Source organism: Anser cygnoides, chromosome 5, assembly GCF_040182565.1.
Source record: "Anser cygnoides isolate HZ-2024a breed goose chromosome 5, Taihu_goose_T2T_genome, whole genome shotgun sequence".
Lineage (NCBI taxonomy): Eukaryota > Metazoa > Chordata > Aves > Anseriformes > Anatidae > Anser > Anser cygnoides.
In genome coordinates, this window is record NC_089877.1 from 9600656 (window position 1) to 9619786 (window position 19131).

The 19131-nt window shown below is 48.9% G+C and overlaps 1 long non-coding RNA gene across 2 annotated transcripts; it reads left to right on the forward strand.

The window, feature by feature from the left end:
• Positions 1–497: 497 nt before the first annotated feature.
• LOC106033827 (uncharacterized) lies at positions 498–17527 on the forward strand. 2 transcript variants are annotated; one of them, XR_001205591.3, is made up of 5 exons: positions 498–854; positions 11702–11831; positions 15011–15079; positions 16071–16194; positions 16326–17527. It is a non-coding gene; the product is annotated as an uncharacterized lncRNA (long non-coding RNA). The 2 variants fall into 2 exon arrangements; XR_010831850.1 differs by lacking the exons at positions 15011–15079; positions 16071–16194; positions 16326–17527 and adding an exon at positions 11950–12334 and having other exon boundaries at positions 644–854.
• The last annotated feature ends 1604 nt before the right edge of the window (positions 17528–19131 follow it).

A 19131-nucleotide genomic window follows, 5' to 3' on the forward strand; every position in this document is an offset into this window, starting at 1 on the left:
TGCTGCAGACAGGTCTCACTCAATGAGCCAGGACTGGCTCTGAAAACATGCTGTCCAAAACACCACTGGAGATCTGGATGGAGAAACACGTGCAGAATGAAGACTGAAAATTTGAGCAAATTTTTTCTCCTATGAAAATGCCCCAAAGCATTGTCTGATCCTACCATTACTGTAGCTATATTTTAGCAGCTTTTGTCCCAAGTGTACAAGAAACATTGGCTTCATTAGTTTTGTCAGCTTGTCCATGCTTATCCCCGAGCTTCATGCTCACCTACCCCTGCATCTCTGTAACATTTAGCAATGAGCAGGCAGGTTTATTTGGCCTTATAGTTACAAACAATTTTCTTCTTTCTCAGCTGAAAACACTGCTTTGTTTTGTTCTTTTCATGGAAGGGGTTGTGTGACTTTGGTGCTGTTAACAACCATGGGGCTGCAGGCTGGATGGGGTGGGTGACTTTTGAGAGATGGAAGTGAGAATGAGGAGATGGTTTCGATGTGCTACCCCTTTCCTTCCTCCAGAGTTATAAGGGCACTGTTTAGTAGGAGCGATGTCCGGAGTAGAACAGGTGGGGTACCCAGCACACAAGGACTATTAGCAGGTATTGTTCATGAGGGGCCAGCTGATCTCTAGCCTACTTGACTGTATGAGAAGCCTGCAAGCACTGTCACCACCCTTACAGGAAACAGGTGTAAGTGCTTGCAGGAAAAGGCTCAAGTATACTCTGTTAACAAAAGTAAACGAGTGCTGGTGGTGGGGACATTCATACATATAAGCAGACAGAGCAGCCGTCCCCCAGGAATGCTCTTTTCTACAAGAGGTGACCCTTCAATGCTTTTAGCATTGCCACCAGCAGGTATGTTGAGCATTCCCTGCCTCCTCATTTCTGTTTGTGTTAGGCTTTCTTTCTTAAACACTGACTTAAGCAGTGAGCCAAAGCTGCAGCCTTCTTTTCATTGCTGGGAGCATTTTGTCTTGACTCCGCTCTTCTATTACCTTAGGGCTCTTTTTTGTTCTTTTAAAAATATCTTAGTCTGCTTTGTTTCTGTGTTCAGCTGTAGCTTGCGTGTGTTTCCCTCAGCTCAGCATTGCAAACCAGTCCTGGCTCTCCTGAAAGCTGTCACTTCTGAAATGGCAGCAGCAGTGAGAGCTGAGCGGCTGTGGTAGCTGGCACGGAGGAGGGACAAGAGGATGTCTTTCTCTCTAGACTTTGTTCAGGCTAATCTTTTATCTGTGCATATTGACCAGTCTGACAAAGTCTGACTGTTCTCTCTTCTACTGCTTTGTTTTACCAAAGTTTTAGCTGTTAAGTAGTGCCTTGACTGGAAGTGAACAAATAACCCCACGTTTTTCCTGTGTCTAGCACCTTTTCATTGAACACAACAAGAAATTAGATGTTATTTGTCTTCCGCATAATTCCCCATGAATGGGCCTATAGTAAGTGTTGGCTATGACCCTAGTCCACAGTACATGATTGCGAAAGAAGGGAAGACAAAAAATGGAAACCCATGAAGCTTACTGTGTTGCTTTAATTCTTCTGGTCCCTGAAGAAAATGAACATAGGGGAAGGTGCCATGTGGCCAAGGTAGTGCTGCTAAACCTGTGGCTTAGCTGTGTCCATTGAAGAATTTAGAGACGTGACATCTATAATGATGACTTTTCTTTGTGTGATTGTTTATTTGTGAAATTATCCTCACCTTTTGCAGTGGTCTTCAGAATTCAGAAGAACCACTGGAGCCATCCTGTTATGTGTTCCTAAAGAGGTCTCCCTGAGGGTGGGGTATCAAAAGATGTGAGCAGAAAAAGAAAGAAGCAGTAGTGGAGAACTAAGCTCCATTCCTAATCACAGGCAGCTCAAAGTCAGTGATACTGCATGAGGTTCAAGGATGTAGGGGTTGTTTTCCTCAACTCCATCGGCTTTGCTTTCACGTGATGTTAGGCTTTGTGTGATGCTAGAGACGTGTGGCCAGAGCCTTTCTTGTTTACACTGCTTGGGTAGTCCACATGTAAAGCTTGTGCGAGGCTTTCTTGGGTAAAGCAGGAATTGCTTTGAATGGCACTTAAACCCATCTGCTTCACTAGAAGGGCCTTTCTTTTAAAGGGTGTAGGATATGTAAGTACATCTGTTTCTACTACCTTGAGCTAATTTGTTTCCCTCTCAGAAGAAGCAATAGGAAACTTCTGCACTCTGGTGCCCTGATGCTCACGTCTTCCTGCTCCCTGCACAGGACTACTCACACATCCCCAGAGGGCTTGGCTGTGGGCACGTAGTCCCAGTGCTTGGAGTGCTCTGGGTTGCTCTTGTGAAGCCAGGCAGGCTACAAGTGGCAGCAGGTCTTAGTGCATGCGTGCATGTTGAACATGCACAGGGGCTTGCCTTAATTTTGTCCACAGGCACGCAAGCGTGCGGGTGAGCTGCGTGCCAACAGAGCCCTTCCCACACTACCCAGCACTGGAGGAGGAGCTCCTGCAGACATGCAGTGCAGCTGAGATATTTGGCTTCGTGATTTGTGGTGGGAGAAAGAGCCTCAGCACAGTCGCCTACTCATTTGGAGGCTCTAAAAACTGCCAGTACTGATGCCCAAAAAGCGTCTGCCCCCACACCCTCTGCTGCTGGTGTGACTCTTTATTTTCTGCTGGGGGGACAAACAGCCCACTCCAGGGAGTCACTTAGCAAGAGGTATGGAAAAAAAAAAACCTTCTTGGTGACCATAAAGTGCATAAGTAATACAGTAAAATGGGGGGACTGGCTCTTCTGTTGGGGTCTTGGCCTGGGTTTCCAAGCACGAAGGCACAACTCTTCCCCCAGCCTCAGGTTTTCGTCTTGAACCCAGCCGTGATGCAGTCTTGAGACGTTAGCTCACCTGGATAAACCCCCACTTGACAAACACATCTAAAACAGGAGGACCATAGCTTTAAGCCCCCTATATAGTCTAGGGAGTTGCGTAGGCACATCTCCAGGGCATTTAATCCGACTTGGTTTGGGTCACCCTTGGAGCTGTCTATCTCTCCCTATTGACTGAAGGGAGCCAGAGGCAACTGAATAAAACAAATCAGGATCTTAATCTCCACGCTTAATGAAGACAGTAATATTTTCTTTGTCTAGCTTGTGTCTCCAGGCTCTGAGGGTTTCAGGATTGTTGCTGTCCCTCACCACATGGCTGTGGGGGTCTGATGCAGAGCAGCCCCAGCAAGCCAGTGTCTTGGTGCTGTGGCCACTCAGCTTCAGCCTCTGGAGAAATTCCTGCAGGGCTGAAATTAATCAACATAGCAGAGTTTCTGGCTTAGGTGAATGTAAAAGGAACAGAGTAAATAGGAAAAAGAAAAGAGGAAAATAGGTTTTGTTTTTGTAGATTTGGGGGAGCACCTTCCCCTGGCCAGGGTTGCTGAAGCCAGGGGAAGTGAGGGGGCGCGGGCTGGTCCCAGACAGAGCTCAGTGGTATGGGAACCACGAGATGCCGCTGACCATGCGGGCTCAGGACTTGTGGCTGTTCACACATGTCCATTCGCTTGCATTGGTTTGACCAAGGACTTGTAAAGCCTCCCTGGCTCCCTCTGCTTTTAGCTGTGTATATGCCCCAAACAGGAGAGGAAAAAACACACATATTTTAACTGGGACACAATTTTGCATGAGCTGCTGGGCAGAAATCTAGCAACTCTTCTGCTTACTCTGATGCTTTTTTCCACCAGGCTCTGGGCTGAAATCTTTCCTGGCAAAAATGCCCGATAAGCCCCTGGGACCTGTCTGTCACTGCACCCCCAGCCCATGAAGGTGCCAGCCACACGTGGGTGCTGTCTTCCAGGGCTGTGCTCCTTCCTCGAACCCTGATACAATGCAGTGAGTTTTAGCTTTTCCCACCCCCAAAAGCTGGTGGAGATTGATTATTTTTTATATTTTTTTTTTCTTCCATGACTCTTCAAAGCTTTTCCTGAAGCGTGTTCCTCAAAGCCCTGGAGAAAGGGGCAGGGTTAAGGGGAATTAAAATGAATATATATATTTCACTGGGTTTTCTTGACATCGATCATATATTTTCTGAATGAGAACTGCTATATAGTGACATTTATGGCATCAGCATTATGTGTCTGACATCCTACAGAGTAGCAATTCCCTTAGAAAAGGCTTGTGTGTCTGGAAAGCATTTCCTCCCCTTAAACTTCTTAATAGACAGTGTTTGCTTGATGCTTGGGCGTACACATTGAATCCTTCATGTTGTCAGTCACTGGGGAGCTTCCAGAGGCACCAAATAACTCCGGGCACTGCCTCCCAAGCTTCTGGCACAACAGGCCCCGTGTGCTTTCCTGCTAAACAGGGAGATTAGCAGAGCCTAGGCAGCGCTGGCTCTTTCTCCCTGAAAGAGGGTTGTTTTGCACTGGGAAACCAAGTCTTCGTGAATCTGTGAGTTTTGGAGGCTTGAAGAGGAAGCTGTGACTCTGAGCTGTCTCCGCTCCCAGCAGAAACCTGATCTTGCGCAGCACACCTCCTTCCATTGCATAATGCTGGTAGACTAGTCTAGATGTGACTCCTTGTTGGCAGAATTCATCTTTGCTCCTGGTACAGGAGGTGAAGGGATAACTGAAGACTCGTCTCTAATTAGAAAAGCCTTCATTTTACTCCCTCTAAATAGACTTCAGGAGAAATCTGGCATTTTCAAAGAGGGGGGAGAAAGAGTCAGAATTTGCAGAAGACTGTCAAGCATAATTAGAACTTGGCATATATTTACAGACGTCAGAGGGATGTTGAGACAGCTTGCAAGCAGCATCCTGGGCCTGGCTGCTGTGAGGCCAAAGACTGGGAGGAGCTGAGCAGCAGAAAGCTGTGGAAGAAGCTGGTGCTTGCCAGCTCCCGGGGTCCGCTCGGGGGTATGTGAGCAGTGGGCATTGCAGCCGGGGAGACCTTCAGTGGGACGGGCTTCTGATGGAAAAGTGCCAGTCCGGGAGAAATCAAGACATCTGATAAATTCTTAGAGCTTTGGCTGCCTAGGTCAGTCTATGGGGTTGTGAAGTGGGGAAAAAAATGTTTCATTCTGACAATTCAAAATATATGTCAGGTTTCCTTTAAAATAAATGTTGTTTTTCTTAATTTTTAAATATAGACTTCTTAGCCAGCTGAGGTTTTTATTACTGATCTTAAACATGTACTATAATTCCATTTTAAAAATGATTACGTGGGGTTAACCTGATCTGCAACCCGTATCTTGGGTAACTCCTTGATAAAGCAAGAATTTGTCTCATGCGCCACTGCAGCCGGTTGTATATTTTTGTTGGTTTCTGATTAAGCAAATGTGTGAAATTCAAAACAGGAGTGCTGACAGCTATTGTACCGATCAGGGAATAGTGAAACACACGGGCTCTGAAAATAACAATATAACGTCTTTCTGCACTTGTTGAAGTGGAGGCTGCCAATTGACAGCCTGTGGCCCAGACGCAGCCTGTTCCTGAATGCTTTTCTTCTATTACATCGTAATAGAAAGTTTCTTGTCCATTAAGCTAGTCAATAAGCTGGGCATGCTGGTTTAGCTGGTTGGAGGTAAATCCCAACTTCCTTATGTTGTTTGGTATGTAACTTTTGCAAGTGAGATGGGAAAATACAGGGACGTAATGGCATTAAAGGAGTGTAGAGGAGAGGCCCGTCATGTCTCCAGTTCTGGGCGGCAGGAGCTGCCCCAGCCATCGGGGCTGGTCACCTGCACCTCTGGGATCAGACGTCCTGATCATGGGTGACGTGCTTAAGTCCCACAGATGCAATATCAGCCCCATTCTCATGCTGCCGCCCACCTGCCAGCATTTCTGACCCTTTCTTAACTCTTCTCAAGAAACAAGCAGCAGGTAGGAAGGGCCAAGTGTGAAACTGCCCGCAGCCTCTCCTCTTTGCAAGGGTGCAGGGTCTTTCCCCAACATTGTCCTGGCTGGTCTGGGTGGCAGATGGGGTGGTCACAGCTGCCTTTTTGTTGACTGGTGTCTTCCCTGGGTGTTGGTAGCACTTGGTGGTCGCAGATGAGATGTTTTCTAGGCTTTTTCATGGGGTAGGAGCCCAGGATGGCTGCTGTGTTGGCTGCCCGGTTATCGTGGTGTGATGCACCTGGAGCGTAAAGCTAGTGATGGGAGGTTGTTGGTGCCCTGCCGTACCTGGGAAGGAAGACTTACTGAATATGACCTCTTGTAATGCTGTTTTGGAAGGGATCCCTCGATTTCACAGGTGCCCCAGCCTGCATGCCCTGCCAGGCTGCTCCTTTACCATTCATGTGGTGTGCACATCACACAGCACGCTGCCTTGTGGCACAAACTGCAGCTAACATCAGTAAACATCAATAAAAATTAATCCCTAGGGGCTGAGATTGTCAGTACCATAGGGCTTCTGCCACATCCTGCCCTGCTGGGGTCCCGGGACCCCTAAGGCTGTTCCCAGCACCTGGCCCCAGCCAAGCATCTCTAAGCATGTCTGCCGAGGAAGCAGTGTGGCCCTCACCCCCTGGAGCTGCACTGGCCAGGCTCAAACCTGCTGCTGCGTAAGCAAAAGCACGCTTTAAGGAAGACATTTTTTCTGTGTAAATTCACTAAGATTTTCTGACTGGTTAAAACGAGCTAAAACCATTTCTCCTTTCAAGGTGTTTCACGTGTTAGTGCCCGTACAGAGATGGGAGGGACTTGCCGCCTCAGCGCCTCGGCCAGTGTGTAGGCCGAGCCGCGCGGCTGTGCCACCAGCTCAGCGACAGGCACCAGCCAGGGGTCTGGGCGCACTGTGTGGAGCGGGATGGCCTCTCCTAGAGCACCTGCAGCAGCACAGCCCCTCGGGTGGCAGCAGTGGCAGCAGGCGGGTGAACAGAGCCCAGCCACCACGGTGATGGCCGCCGGTGCCACCAGCTGTGCCGGGCAGCTGGCCCGCATCCTGCACCGTGAGCAGCCAGAGCGCACGCTACAGAGTTGTGGGGAGCAAACTTTGTAAATGTGCATTGTCATGGAGACAGTATAGATCAGCTGAAGGAGCATATGGTTCTTTACTCCTTCGAGCTATCACTGGAAGGAGTAGACTGGGGAATATATTTAGTGTTTTCTTTTCAGCAGATGACTAAAGATAAGGAAATAAAATTAGTTTGAGAAAATCCTCCTCCTTTTCTATGGGAAGTTGGCTGCTCTTCACTCTGCATTAGAAAAATATTACTGAGATCTCTTGTGTTATAGTTGATCGCTGGCAGGCATTTTGGAAAGGTCATATCTGAGAGCTGCTCTTCATAACTGCCTGAAAAAAAAAAAAAACACGAGTACTTTTTTATTTAAAATTATATGAATTTGCTCTTAAAAGAAGGGTCTGTGTGTGATCTTCAGAGAGAGAAGACAGCTCCTCCTTAAAAGAGGACTTTTGGTCACAACTGTATGTTCTTGTCCACTGTAGGATCACTTCATAGCCTGGCTTCGAGTCTGTCAGCAGCCATGGAGGACCTGATGCTGGCACAGTGCATTGAGCACCAGTCCCGCTGCCTGCCCTATTCCCTGGGGGAAGCCCTGGGCTGCCCCACAGCCCTGCCTGGGAGAGCAGTGGGGGTTTTCTGGGGGGGGGGCTGGTAACGTGCTTTGGTGGGGCCGCAGTGGAAGTAAGGAGGCCCTTTGTCCCGCAGGGTTTGACAGAGATGCGCTTGGCTAAAAAAAGATAGTGAAATTGTGGATGATATCACCATTTCTCAAGAAAAGCTTTGTTTTAGGGGGAAAAAGACATTCTTTTAAGAAACATACAAAAGCATCATGCAAAAATATTTGACCAGCTTTATGCACACATTCATGAGCAACTGGGCCACTGTAGATCATACAAGTTGGACAACAGAGATGAATATCTAATTACACTTCTTTAGCAGCCAGCCGTCAGACAGGAACAGCATGAGTATAATTCACTCACTAATTAACATTTCAAGTGAACAGTGGATTATTCTATGCCTTTATTTGTTCTCAGAAAGGATGGCCTGACTGCAGCATCCCAGCTGGACTTACTTGAGGCAAAACCCTTCCCCTTACCAGGCTGAGCCCCATGGCTCAGGTGGAAGAAGAAGATAGGAAATTCCTTCCACCTGGTTGTGGTCCGCTTGTGAACAGTTATAATCTTCCCCATCGTGTACCGGTTAGCATAGTATCTTAGGAATTTCAGGGCTGATGCAAAACCCTCTCTGTCAGGAGAAAATGAGGCGCAGATAGAAGGGATCGGCCGGAGCAGCAGCACACTGCGAGGACTGCAGGGTGGCCCAGCCTGGCCCCGGCTTCCCTGGCTCTTGGGTGACAGACCTGCCTTGGAAATTTTTCCCTGGTGCTCGTGTTCAGAGAGGCAGCAAGCAGCCTCCCAAAGGGAGCAGTGCCTGTCATGGGGCAGGAGGAAGCTGTGTGAACACTTGGGAATTTAATCAGGAGCTGTGCCAGGAAGGGAGGGGGGTTGTACAAGTAGGAAGGGGCTGTCTCCAGATTTTTAGCCACTGCGGGGCTGCTCCCGGTTTTAGGTTGCTGTCAGAGGCAGGTAGAGGAGCTGGAGCTGTGGAAGGGGACGAGGGCAACGTCATGGAGACCTGATGGGTGTGGGGTCCTGAGCAAGCTGCTTCTCTGGGTGAGACCTTGTCTGCCTGGCCGGAGGGAGGAGGGAAAAACACAGCAGCAACAACAAAACAAGAATAGCTTTGGCCATGATTCAGCACATGCAAATCTGACTTTACAGGGACTAAGTGTTTTGGTGGATTGTGACATCTGTGCAACTTCCACCTCAAAACCGTTTTGCACTCAGTCTTTTTTTGGTTGCAAAACTCTCTAGTTCGGTATAAATTGTGCGACAGACTACTAAACCAGAATGCTAAATAAGACATTGATAAGGCTGAGAAGTCAAGCAACCAAAAGAGGGGAGATGCTTGAAATAACACGGCCAAACATTTGAAGTTTGGCCATATTTCCCCACATGTGAAAACCCGTATTTTTAATGGAACTTATTGCTTTGTAATGGGTGATGCTATACACCAAACACCATGCATGTATTCCACAATACGTAATGTAATTTGACAGTTTTAACCACATGTGTAATTAGTGATATTGACTTGGTAATGGTAACACTGAGAACTACTTTTTGCCAGCGCTTCGTTACATTAAATTGAATCTTTCCCAAGGAGGAAAATCTAGGAGGCACTAGTCAGTCACTGACTCACTCTCAGCTGCCTCTTTGCTAAACCCTGAATGTATGCCATAGTAAGTTATTTGTCACAGTGACTCAGCATTGTAGGCTCCTTTTTTTAATTTCTCTCTCTCACCACAGAGCCAAGAAAATCTCCCACCTCCCCATGCCGTATGCTACTGAGATTGCAGTTTGTATCATCGGCCAGAGGATAACAAATTTAAGTTTGTGCTGGGAGCCTTATAAGGGCACTAACACTTGCGTGCGGGTTGCACGTCACGACGGCGAGCCAAGAAGAGGTGCCAATAATAGATCCCGGTGTTTGTGCATCGCACAGTGACTATTTGTGCCGTTGGTGGGGAACGGAGCGATATGCCAGACGGCCAAGTGTTTCATTTCGCCCAAGTCACGGGGCTGGTCCCCAGCGAGCCCTGGCGCGGGCGTGCGGCCCCGCTCCTGCAGAGCCCAGCTGGTGGCTGCCGTGGGGAGAGGAGCCCACGCGGGTCAGCCCCATGTCCTGCCCCACTGGGATACGCAGCAGTGGCTGGGCGAGGATGGTGGTGGGGAGGAAAACAGCCAGTGGTGCCCGCGCCGATGGAGGCACTGGAAGGCAATGCAGCACGGCTGTCTCTCTCTGCCAAATGCTTCCTCGTGGCATCAGTGTGTTTGCTCAGTTAATGACCTGTTTTCCTGCTGCTCTCTCCCTCAGGCCTTATTGGCCACAGGTGTGACCTGTGGAGAATTTGCAGCGTGGGCAAGGCAGCCACACACTGCCATGGTGACTGAGGTACAGGGGTTTGCTTGGCACAGCTTGGTCTGTGCCTCGCCAGAGTGAGCAGCGTGGGGACCAGCGTGAACAGCCAGCAAAGTTACCCCATCGGGGGCTAAAGGTGGGGAGGGGGCTCCTGTCAGCAAAGCTGCACAAACTCTGAGTGGGGAATGCTTTTGGAAGATGGGTTTTTGCAGTCACAGCCAGTACATACTACTCAAAGCTCAGTCAGAGGATGTTTGAGTAAAGTTTGAATCAAATCCATCCATCTCCTTGGTGTAACTGTGGCTTTAAATTAAAAATTAGCGCAGCTAGTGAAGGAAGACCAAAAACATTCCCGCTTTTTGCCCTATGTGATGGGCAACGTAGAAGGGGGAGAAAAGATTAATCAGGTTACAGTAGTATTTGCATGTCTACAAATGGAAGCCTAAAGGACACTGCCCTCTTCCCAAGCTGCTTTATGACTGAGTTGTGCTCGCAGGTCAGAAAACCGAGAAATCCCACCGCAGGCAGCAGCAGCTCTCTCTGCCTGGTCGGGAGAGCCGCGTGCCGGGCGGCTGGGAGCCCTTGAGCTCAGATGTGCTTCCAGCACAGCTGGGAGTGCCGCGCAGCACACCAGGCACTGGCTGCTGTTTCCTAGCCAGAGTTGTGCACAAACAAATTGGTTGCACCTTATGCTCAGCGTTGGGGCTCCCACACTGGCCAAGTGGATGGGAGGATGGTGTGCTCCTCTGCCTGGCAGATGGCAGGGCTTCAGCTGCTGGAGGTTTAAGGACCGCTTTCCGTGTTGGTGAGGATGGAGCGAGCTCTCGCAGGTGACATGCGATCCATCATGAAGCCTCCCAGACCACCTTCGTACCAGGATGTAGTAACCAGGCAGCTCAGTGGAGGTGCGCAGGTGCTGCTTTTCCGCCTAATCCTCCCCTCTCCTTCCTTCCTCATTACTAGCATGTTTATTTAGGAGGATGCTAGCAGTGGATGCGAAAGTCAAGTGTAATGGCCTGTGGATGCAAAGGTGATGTTTGCTTTGTGCCAGCTGGGAAGCTAGGTGAGCTGTAGGCTGTCGGAGGTGCCTTGTGGTCAGTGAATTCCCCACCTGAGCCTTGTCACAGGGCCGTGGGTTGCTGGGCTCTGCTGAAATGCTGCTTGTAGAGTTCTGAGGCCAGGAGAAGAGTAAATAACCTGCCAGCCTTAAAAACCTCAGCTGCACATGCCCACCTGAATGTCAATACATGTGTGTGTATATATAGATAAGTATTTGTCACCACTGCATTTTTTCCATTGTATATGCAGCGCTCTCCCGGTGTCTGTGATGTTGCATATTGCAAGCGTCTGGCTATGCAGCATTGGGTCTGAAGCTGAGAGGCAAAGCAAAACATCTGAGACATGTTACTGAAATAGTGACCAAAACCAAAAAGCCAGAATCCCAGGTTGCTAAAATGTTAGAAATAGTCATGTGTCAGGTCTTGGAACAGGCTGTTTTCCAAGGATGCTTATTCACGGCCTTCCTGGTGGGGAAACAAGTGAAAATTTGGAGTTTCTCCAGCACTGAAGCGGTATGCTGGCAGGGGTCTGTGGTGTCCCCACCCGCAGAGCCGCTGGCTTCCTCGTGTGCCTGCGAACTCCTGTCTGCCCCACCAAGTCACCTGGCAATGCCGTGGCAACGTCGAATGTTCCTGTCTTTCTTTGCAATTCTCAGGCATCTTATTCTGGGAACTACTGACGTTACGGAGTCTTCTGTGATCAGAAGTCCCAACTGTAGTGAAACTTTCTCATTTGTCCATTTCATCTGATCTTTCAGCTGGAAGTGTATAGAGTTCAGGAACTAGCTGCATAACCAGTCACCTTGAATACAGAGGCAGCACCACAGGAATTCTCTTTCTGAAGAAAAACAAGACAACGGACTTCACGTTGCTGTTGGGACTTCAAAGGTACCATTGGCTTGTTATTTTTACTATTTTGTAATTTCTAAGCGTTTGTTGGAAACTGTTTTATGTTTTATAAGTGGCAAAATATTTTTAGGATTTTTTTTCTCTGATTACTGACTAGACACACAGCAATGTTTTGGAAGATAGGGCTCATCTCTTCCATCAGTGAGTGAAAAATTGCATCTCTCTGGTGACGTCCTCAGAAGTAAGATTCTGCTTTGTGTATGTGATGGGTGGAAGTGACCTCTTGGAGAAGTGAAAGTCAAAGTAGGAAAACATTGCACCAAATCCCTAAGCTCCAGCAGTGCTGATGTCTGGGACTTGTATCTATGAGCACGTTTCCATTTGGAAATTTTGATGTTTTTTTCTGTTTACTGATGCTGCCTCAACAGTTGAGGCAGAGCTCAACAAAAACCCGTAAGATTTCCTAATGAAATGGTAAAACTGTACGTGACAAGGACACAACAGAATCTCAAGTCAGTGACCATTCCCTCAGTTTCCTTGTTTTGTCCTCTTTGCTCCCCCCAGGTGATGAACTTCCCATGGCGCTGGGAAGGCAATATCAGGAGGCTGTCACGGGGAGCTGCCCTGAGACTCCCAGCCGCTCACCCTGGCCAGGCTTTGGTTCACCTCCTGCCGGTTACCGCCAGCAACGTCATAAGGGAAGGGCACGAAGTTGTGCCGAGGGTCAAACAGGACGTGAGGCAAAGTGCCTTTACCGCGAGGGCGGCCACACACTGCAGCAGGCTTCCTGGCGAGGGTGCTCCTCAGCAGAGGTGGTGGTGGAGGCTGGGTGGGCTGCTGCCGCCTGGCTTCATGTCCTCTCCTGCACGGGCAAAGTGTCTTGGCTGTGCCTTTGCAGCATGAGGTGGCACTTGTCCTGTATTGACGTTCAGCTCTGTGGACAAGATCTCTAAATTAGATGTGCTGTCAGTGTGTTTTGCGATGACAAAACAGGCATCGGCTTGTAAACGCAACCTTGCTTTTGACTTTGCTCTCTGCAAAGAACTGCAGGGCACGCAGTCAGAAAGCAAGGTTTCAAGCTCTTTGTTTTTCTCCATTTGATTACCTGTGCTGTTTTTACAGCGACTGAAAACTGAAATCAAATGGACAAATCACCTGGCCTTAAACTGTGCTGACAGGACACCGCAATGACCGCCTCAGCCACCCTGTGGCCAGGTCCTCGTAGCAGGCCTGGGCTGACACGCCACGGTTAATGCGTGCTTGTGGGCTGGGAAGGCTGGCTGGGGTGTTCCTCCTGAGTTCCTTCCCATTATTTCTAGGCATAGCCAGGCCACAGCTGCTGCCAACAGCAGCACTTCGTGCCCAGCTGAAGGCCTCAAATCGATTTTTGAGAATAAACAGCCTGGAGAGGCGGCTTTTCCACTTCAAAGATTTAGAAACTGAGGCACACAGATAAGGAAAGTCCTCACCTGTGCACATAAGGGATTACAGAGCCCAGGTCTTTTAATTTCCAGTTATGGTCTCTGGCCACAAGCTCTTGAGAAAAGTCCATTTTGGCCTCACTTGCAGGGATGGGATGCAGCTGTCCTGCAGCTGCCGGTCTGTCACATACAACATGCTGTGGATGCTGAGCTGTTCTCAAACAGCAAAGTGGGAGGAAGGGGAACGTGGCGAGGTCCGGCCAGGTGGAGCGGTGAGATGCAGCAGGCACCCTGGGATGCTGGCTGGGCAGGGGGACGCTCCCCGGCTACAGCATGCAGGCCTCAGGAGCTGCACTTCTTAATACCTGTGATAAAATGGGCATCCCAACGCTCAAGAGGTGAGATTTCCTCAGCTAGAGTTGAGCTTATGGATGCAGCCCTCAGTCATTGGGCAGCTTTCATGTCGGATTGATTTTTCTGTGCATGAGGCAGGGTTGCTTCCTCACGTGGCAGTTTTGTTTGGCGGGCCGTGGGTTGCTCGACCCTTCACCGCTAATGCTGTCACCTTCTAATAAAGGCATTGATTTGTAGCTTTGGGCTGGGATACCTGGGACAGCTGTCACTCTGCCCTGAAGTCATAAATCCTCATGGCCTTCCTCATCTGCCAGTCCTCCGTGATTAAAGCGAGAGCTCCTCTGAGCGATGAATCACCAAGGCTCATAGGCGTTTGCGAGCCGCGTTACTGCTGCAGCCCACTCTGTGTGTTGTCCAGGCACCGTTTGCCTGACACAAACAATAGATGAGATGTCAAACATGTGGAATTGCTCTGGAAGGAAACAGCAATGATCTCCTCAGCTCCAGGTGTCTTATTTCCTTTTAAGCTTGGAAATTAAACGTGGGGGTTCTCCAAAACTAACACAAACGCTCGGGTGGTTGGTAGTTTCCTTTATTTGTGCATATAAAGCACGTTTCGGTGCAGCAGGGGGAGAGATGCCATTAATACCTAATACTAAGCATGCAAATTACTACTGGATTTTGTGTAAGCAATTTAGAGCCCGTTGGTTTTTTTCCGCAGTGCTCCCTTCTATTTATCAATTTCTTCCCTGTACCTCTCTGCTCGCCTGTGTCTTCATTCATCATTCATTTACACAGCCATTCAGAGCATCAGAAACCAATTTCCTCCCTGAATCTGGTCCTGTACCAAAACAAGGCTGCCCCGCATGCAAGTGATGTTATGCAGGTATGTGCTGTTTTGAGCAGAGGAGTGTGTAGCAGGAGGTGGATTAAGACTAAAAAGAAGCCAGAACTCTGTGTTTCTTGGAATAGGTCTTGTTTTGAGCTCAGCATCCCTCCACGACAGAAAAATAGATGCTTTCCACTTTGTTCTCCCACATAGCTTTACAAACTGTCGTCAAGTCGCGCGTCAAGGGAACGGACACTGAAGTTGGACTCATGCTTTTGTTCTCCTCTGGCTCCCGAGTCGCTGGTGTCTGTCTCTGCTCAGACAAGTCACCTGGCCCCAGCCCACCCAACAAGCAGCTGGCGAGCGGCTCCCGATGCCACGCGCTGCTCTGCCGCTGAATCACCGCCTTGACTGAGATCCAAGGGCCCCACTTCACGCTCCCTCTGGGGCGTGCGTGCATGTGCGTGCAAGCATGCCGCAGGCAACCTGGGCATCAGCCCTGTCTGCAGATAGCAAACATAAATCACTAGCGGTGTTGCACAACAGCTGCATTATACCTGTGCAAATCGGTCGGTCAGCTCACACGCGCAAGCGTTTGCTCTTCTGCCCCGCAGATCACGACGCAGCTGGACCCGGGCACCTTGTCAGCACTAATGGTTGCAGCCACCCAGCACCTCCACGAGGTAAGGAGCTCGTGCATTTCCTCATGTCTTCTGGGAGGTGGCTTGTTGGGGAACTGGCATGGGTTAGCTGTGGAGTGGAGTTTTCCTGGGACGTCCAGGCTTGTGTTGCCTGTCCCTGCCTCTCACTGACACCCACGTCCTCCCCCGGGCTGTGCATGTGTAGAAGCTCTGGGAGGTGAGGGGCTTCCAGGTTTGCACAGGCGTGGTGGCTCTTACATCCCGCACTGCTCTAGGTTTACAGAAAGAAGCACTGTAACTGCTTAGTACTAAACCACTGTCATGGGCAACGCACATTGCAATGGCTACGTGAGAAGACCTTTCCAAATCTAGCCATAAATGACTTGTGGGAAATAATGATCATGTCTTAAAATTATTGCTATCAACTTCATTTTTTCTGATGTTGCTTTGTTTCTGCTAGGATTGAGCTAAAATACTGTCAAGGTATTTGTCTCAGGCCCTTCTCTCACGGTCTTTCTTGCTCCTGTAAGCCAGTGAAAGCCGTGCACATGAAGGGATCAGATCCATAGGAGAGCGTGTCAGAGACGTGAAGTTCTCCTGACTTTTTCCAGCCTATCTCATACCAAATGATCTTCCCAGACACATTCTCACTGTATCACCCCTGTTAGCATTTCTCCAGCATGTGGGTTTCAGATATCCTCTTTAACTTACAGGAAATGGGGAGCTGAGCAAGAACACCTGCTGTTGCCCTCAGCCATTCTGTAATCTGTAGTTCTTATTCCCAATATCATCATACTTCTATTCTGTTTAGTAGCCAGTTTTAGCATGCATGTAAATGCATATGGGTGCATGTAAATGTGTTATTCATGTACGTTTTGTGCGTACTGGGGGGTTGGAAGCAGCAGGCCAGCACGATGTCTGGCCTTTCACTCTGGGACGCAATCCTCCCATTTTGTGTGGCCACAGTCCTCCAAGCCAGAGCTGCCCTGCCATCCCCACAGGTGCTAACCTGTCTTCTCCTCTACCCCTGCAGCAGCACGGCCCGGCATCCCTGGTGCCAGTGGGGATGCGGGATGGTGACGGGAGCCGTGCCCTGCCTGCCGTCCTCCTGTGAGCGCGTGCCAGGGCTCGCCAGAGCACGGCCGCCTCTCCGTAAGGTAAGCCTGGGAAGTCTCATCTCAACACCAGCCTCGACCGCTGTGGGAGGAGAAGCAGGTTGCGAGGGCTGGGATCCAAGCAAGAGGCTCTGATTTCAATCTCTTCCCAAGAATTTCGTTCTGTGCCACAGGCAGCACCTGGAGACGCCTGCTCTCACCTGCGGTCCAGATGTACCCGAGGTGCCCGAGCTCCAGTGCGCTGGTGGCCCCTGCCTCTCCCCAGGAGCTGCTGCAGCAAGTGTCACAACACTCGCCGCTGTCCCCTGGCCTGACCCCCTGCTGCTGGGGCCAGCCAGCCCCCGCGGGGCGAGGGCCACATGCGCTGCTCGCTCCTGGGGGCATGCAGGCGGCTGCCGAGGAACAGCAAGCCGTGCCCCCCGTGTGGTGCCATGGTGTCTGGAAGGGCGGGGAGGGCCAGCCCCAGAGCCTCACCCCTCGCGTTTATCTGCTGCACGTGGCTGTACGTAGGCATGGACCTCAGCGCTGCTGGATTTCAGAGCTGGTTATCCGTCGGCACTTTGGGGCTGTTTGTACCGGTAAATGTACATGGCAGGGAATAAGATCTACTAGTGACTCTGCACGGTAGAAACCCTTTGCCATAATAAAGGCTGAGGTGCGACTAGTAGTATTCAATTAGCTTCATTTAGTTATCAGTGCAGACAAGTAATGGCTGGAGTGGCTTGAACAGTTTTAGTTGTTTCCTTCTCCGCTGTGCCTGTGAGAGGAGCAAGGCAGGGCAGACAGATCCCAGCCCGGTGCCACTTGGATCAGCCCCATGAAACTATGCAGCTGTGTCAATCCAGAGCAGCTCAGAACTCGGCCGGCACTTCTCAAATCGCATTCAAGGCTTTTTCGGTGGCTTTATGTAGTTAATTAACCGTGTAACAGTTGTTTGAATCATTTCGTCCTACCCTTGTTGTTGTGTTTCTCTACTCTTTGAGAAGATGCTTTCGGCCAATACCCAAGATATATTTTTGAAAGAGGCTGGGTGGTGAAGGAAGGTGTCACATTAGGATCAGGTGATTTATATGCCGCTGATTAAGTTTAAATAATTGAAAAGTACTGGTATTCTATGACTTTCTTCTTACCTACTTACTTGAGATTAATCATTTGTTTTTCAGCCTACAGTTTTCCTTCTAGATTTTGCTCCCAGATTTTTCCTCCAGAGTTCTGCCACGTACTTTAGATTTACTGGGGATTACTCTTAAGCATGGCATGTCGAAAGATTTGTGAGAAACCTGAGAATAAGATAAATGTGAGATTATGAGAGACAGCATCTTCACAGCAACTGTATCTTTCAGACAGCAATCAGACCCACTGAAAGGCAGGGAAACCTTAGGCCAAGTTTCAGCTCAGTCTCACGTAACTGAGCAGACCTCAGAGACTGAAATTACTAATAATGATAGTCATCTGGAGTTTTCCTGAGAAATAATTTGGAGTGATCTTTGTTGTACTTATCTGAATCTTCACACCTCCCTTCCATGGTACTGTCTGGGTTACCTTCTCCTCACGCTGGAAAACAGGCTCCACGAAAAAATGAGTCACCAGTAAAAGACGGGAAAACATTGACATATATCATCTGCTCTCCAAGCCCGCTCTTTGTCCCATGTGCTGATGGATTAAAAGCCTGATGGCCGAGGGAAGGCTGGCGGGGCGTGCAGGTGAGGCACCGTGGGGGATGAAGGATGCGTCCACAGCATGGCTGGGCTCGGGCGCTGCAGGCGATGCCTCGAAGGGCACGGGCTGTGGGCAGAGAGCAGGCACAGGGCAAGGAAAATGAGCACCCCTGCTGTGAGCAGAATAAGTGCGCTGTAACCTGTGGGTAAACCCCTAGGGTGGGTGGTGCGAGTCCAAGAGGACTTAAAGCAAGCTGGAATATCTGGTCACTGCTCTCTGCCAAAGCTCTGCATCTTCTTCTGATTTGTGTACGAGTTGAACAATGAACATTGTTTTACCCCCAGATTAATAACTGCTCATTGCCAGTGTTTTGCAGCTAGGCAGTAGGAACGACTACATATCCCTGATATTATGATACAAACACTTTTCCATGGATCTCTTCCCAGTGTCAAGTGATATACCCAGTGGGTACAGGGGAAGAGTCATTATATACTTCTTAGAAAAAAGTGTCGGGACTGCCAAATCTTGACCGGCATTATTATTGTGGGCAAACTGCTCAGGGAGTGAGCTGCAATATCAGAGCCATTTACTGGCAGTTTAAATGCTCCCTGCCTCAGTTTTTCTTATTGTAAAATGGACACCAAAATGTCCTTCAAAGCTGTAATGATCAGTTTGCATTTATGAAAGATCTGAGATCGTTGCATGAAATACAATAACTAGATGTGATATTCTTAACTGATGAGGAGTGTATGCTGTACAGACACAGGGATAAGTTATTTGCACAGTTTTATGGAAATAGGCTTAGTAGTGTGATTGCCCACCAGTAATCAGATTGGTAAACTACCATAGGATGTGATCTAGCCCATACCAAGAGAAACAGACTCATTACATCTAGCAGATTTGTGGTTTTCCCATTTTCCCATATCTCTGTAGTTATGCAATTTTCACTGAAAAATCACAATTTGCAGTTGTGCTTCGAAGTATTTATTCTTAACTATAGGAGCTGTGTTGTTCTGCATTTTATCTTCGTTTCTTCGAGAAAGCTAGTATATGGTAGTTTGTGACATTTCCATTATGAAAGATCCTTAACATTAAGCAGTTATTTAGAACCAAAAGCCCTTGCCCTAAGATACATATGGTTGCACTTAAGCTGAAATCACCACTTTATGTTAGAAAATATTGTTTTCATCATAAAAGGTAAGTGTTCCCAGAAGTGTATTAAAATGCTCAGAGATACAAAAGAAAAATATTGGAATTCAATCTTGGGTACCAATGTAAAAATATTTAAATATGCTATAAATTGCGCAGATCCAGCACTGT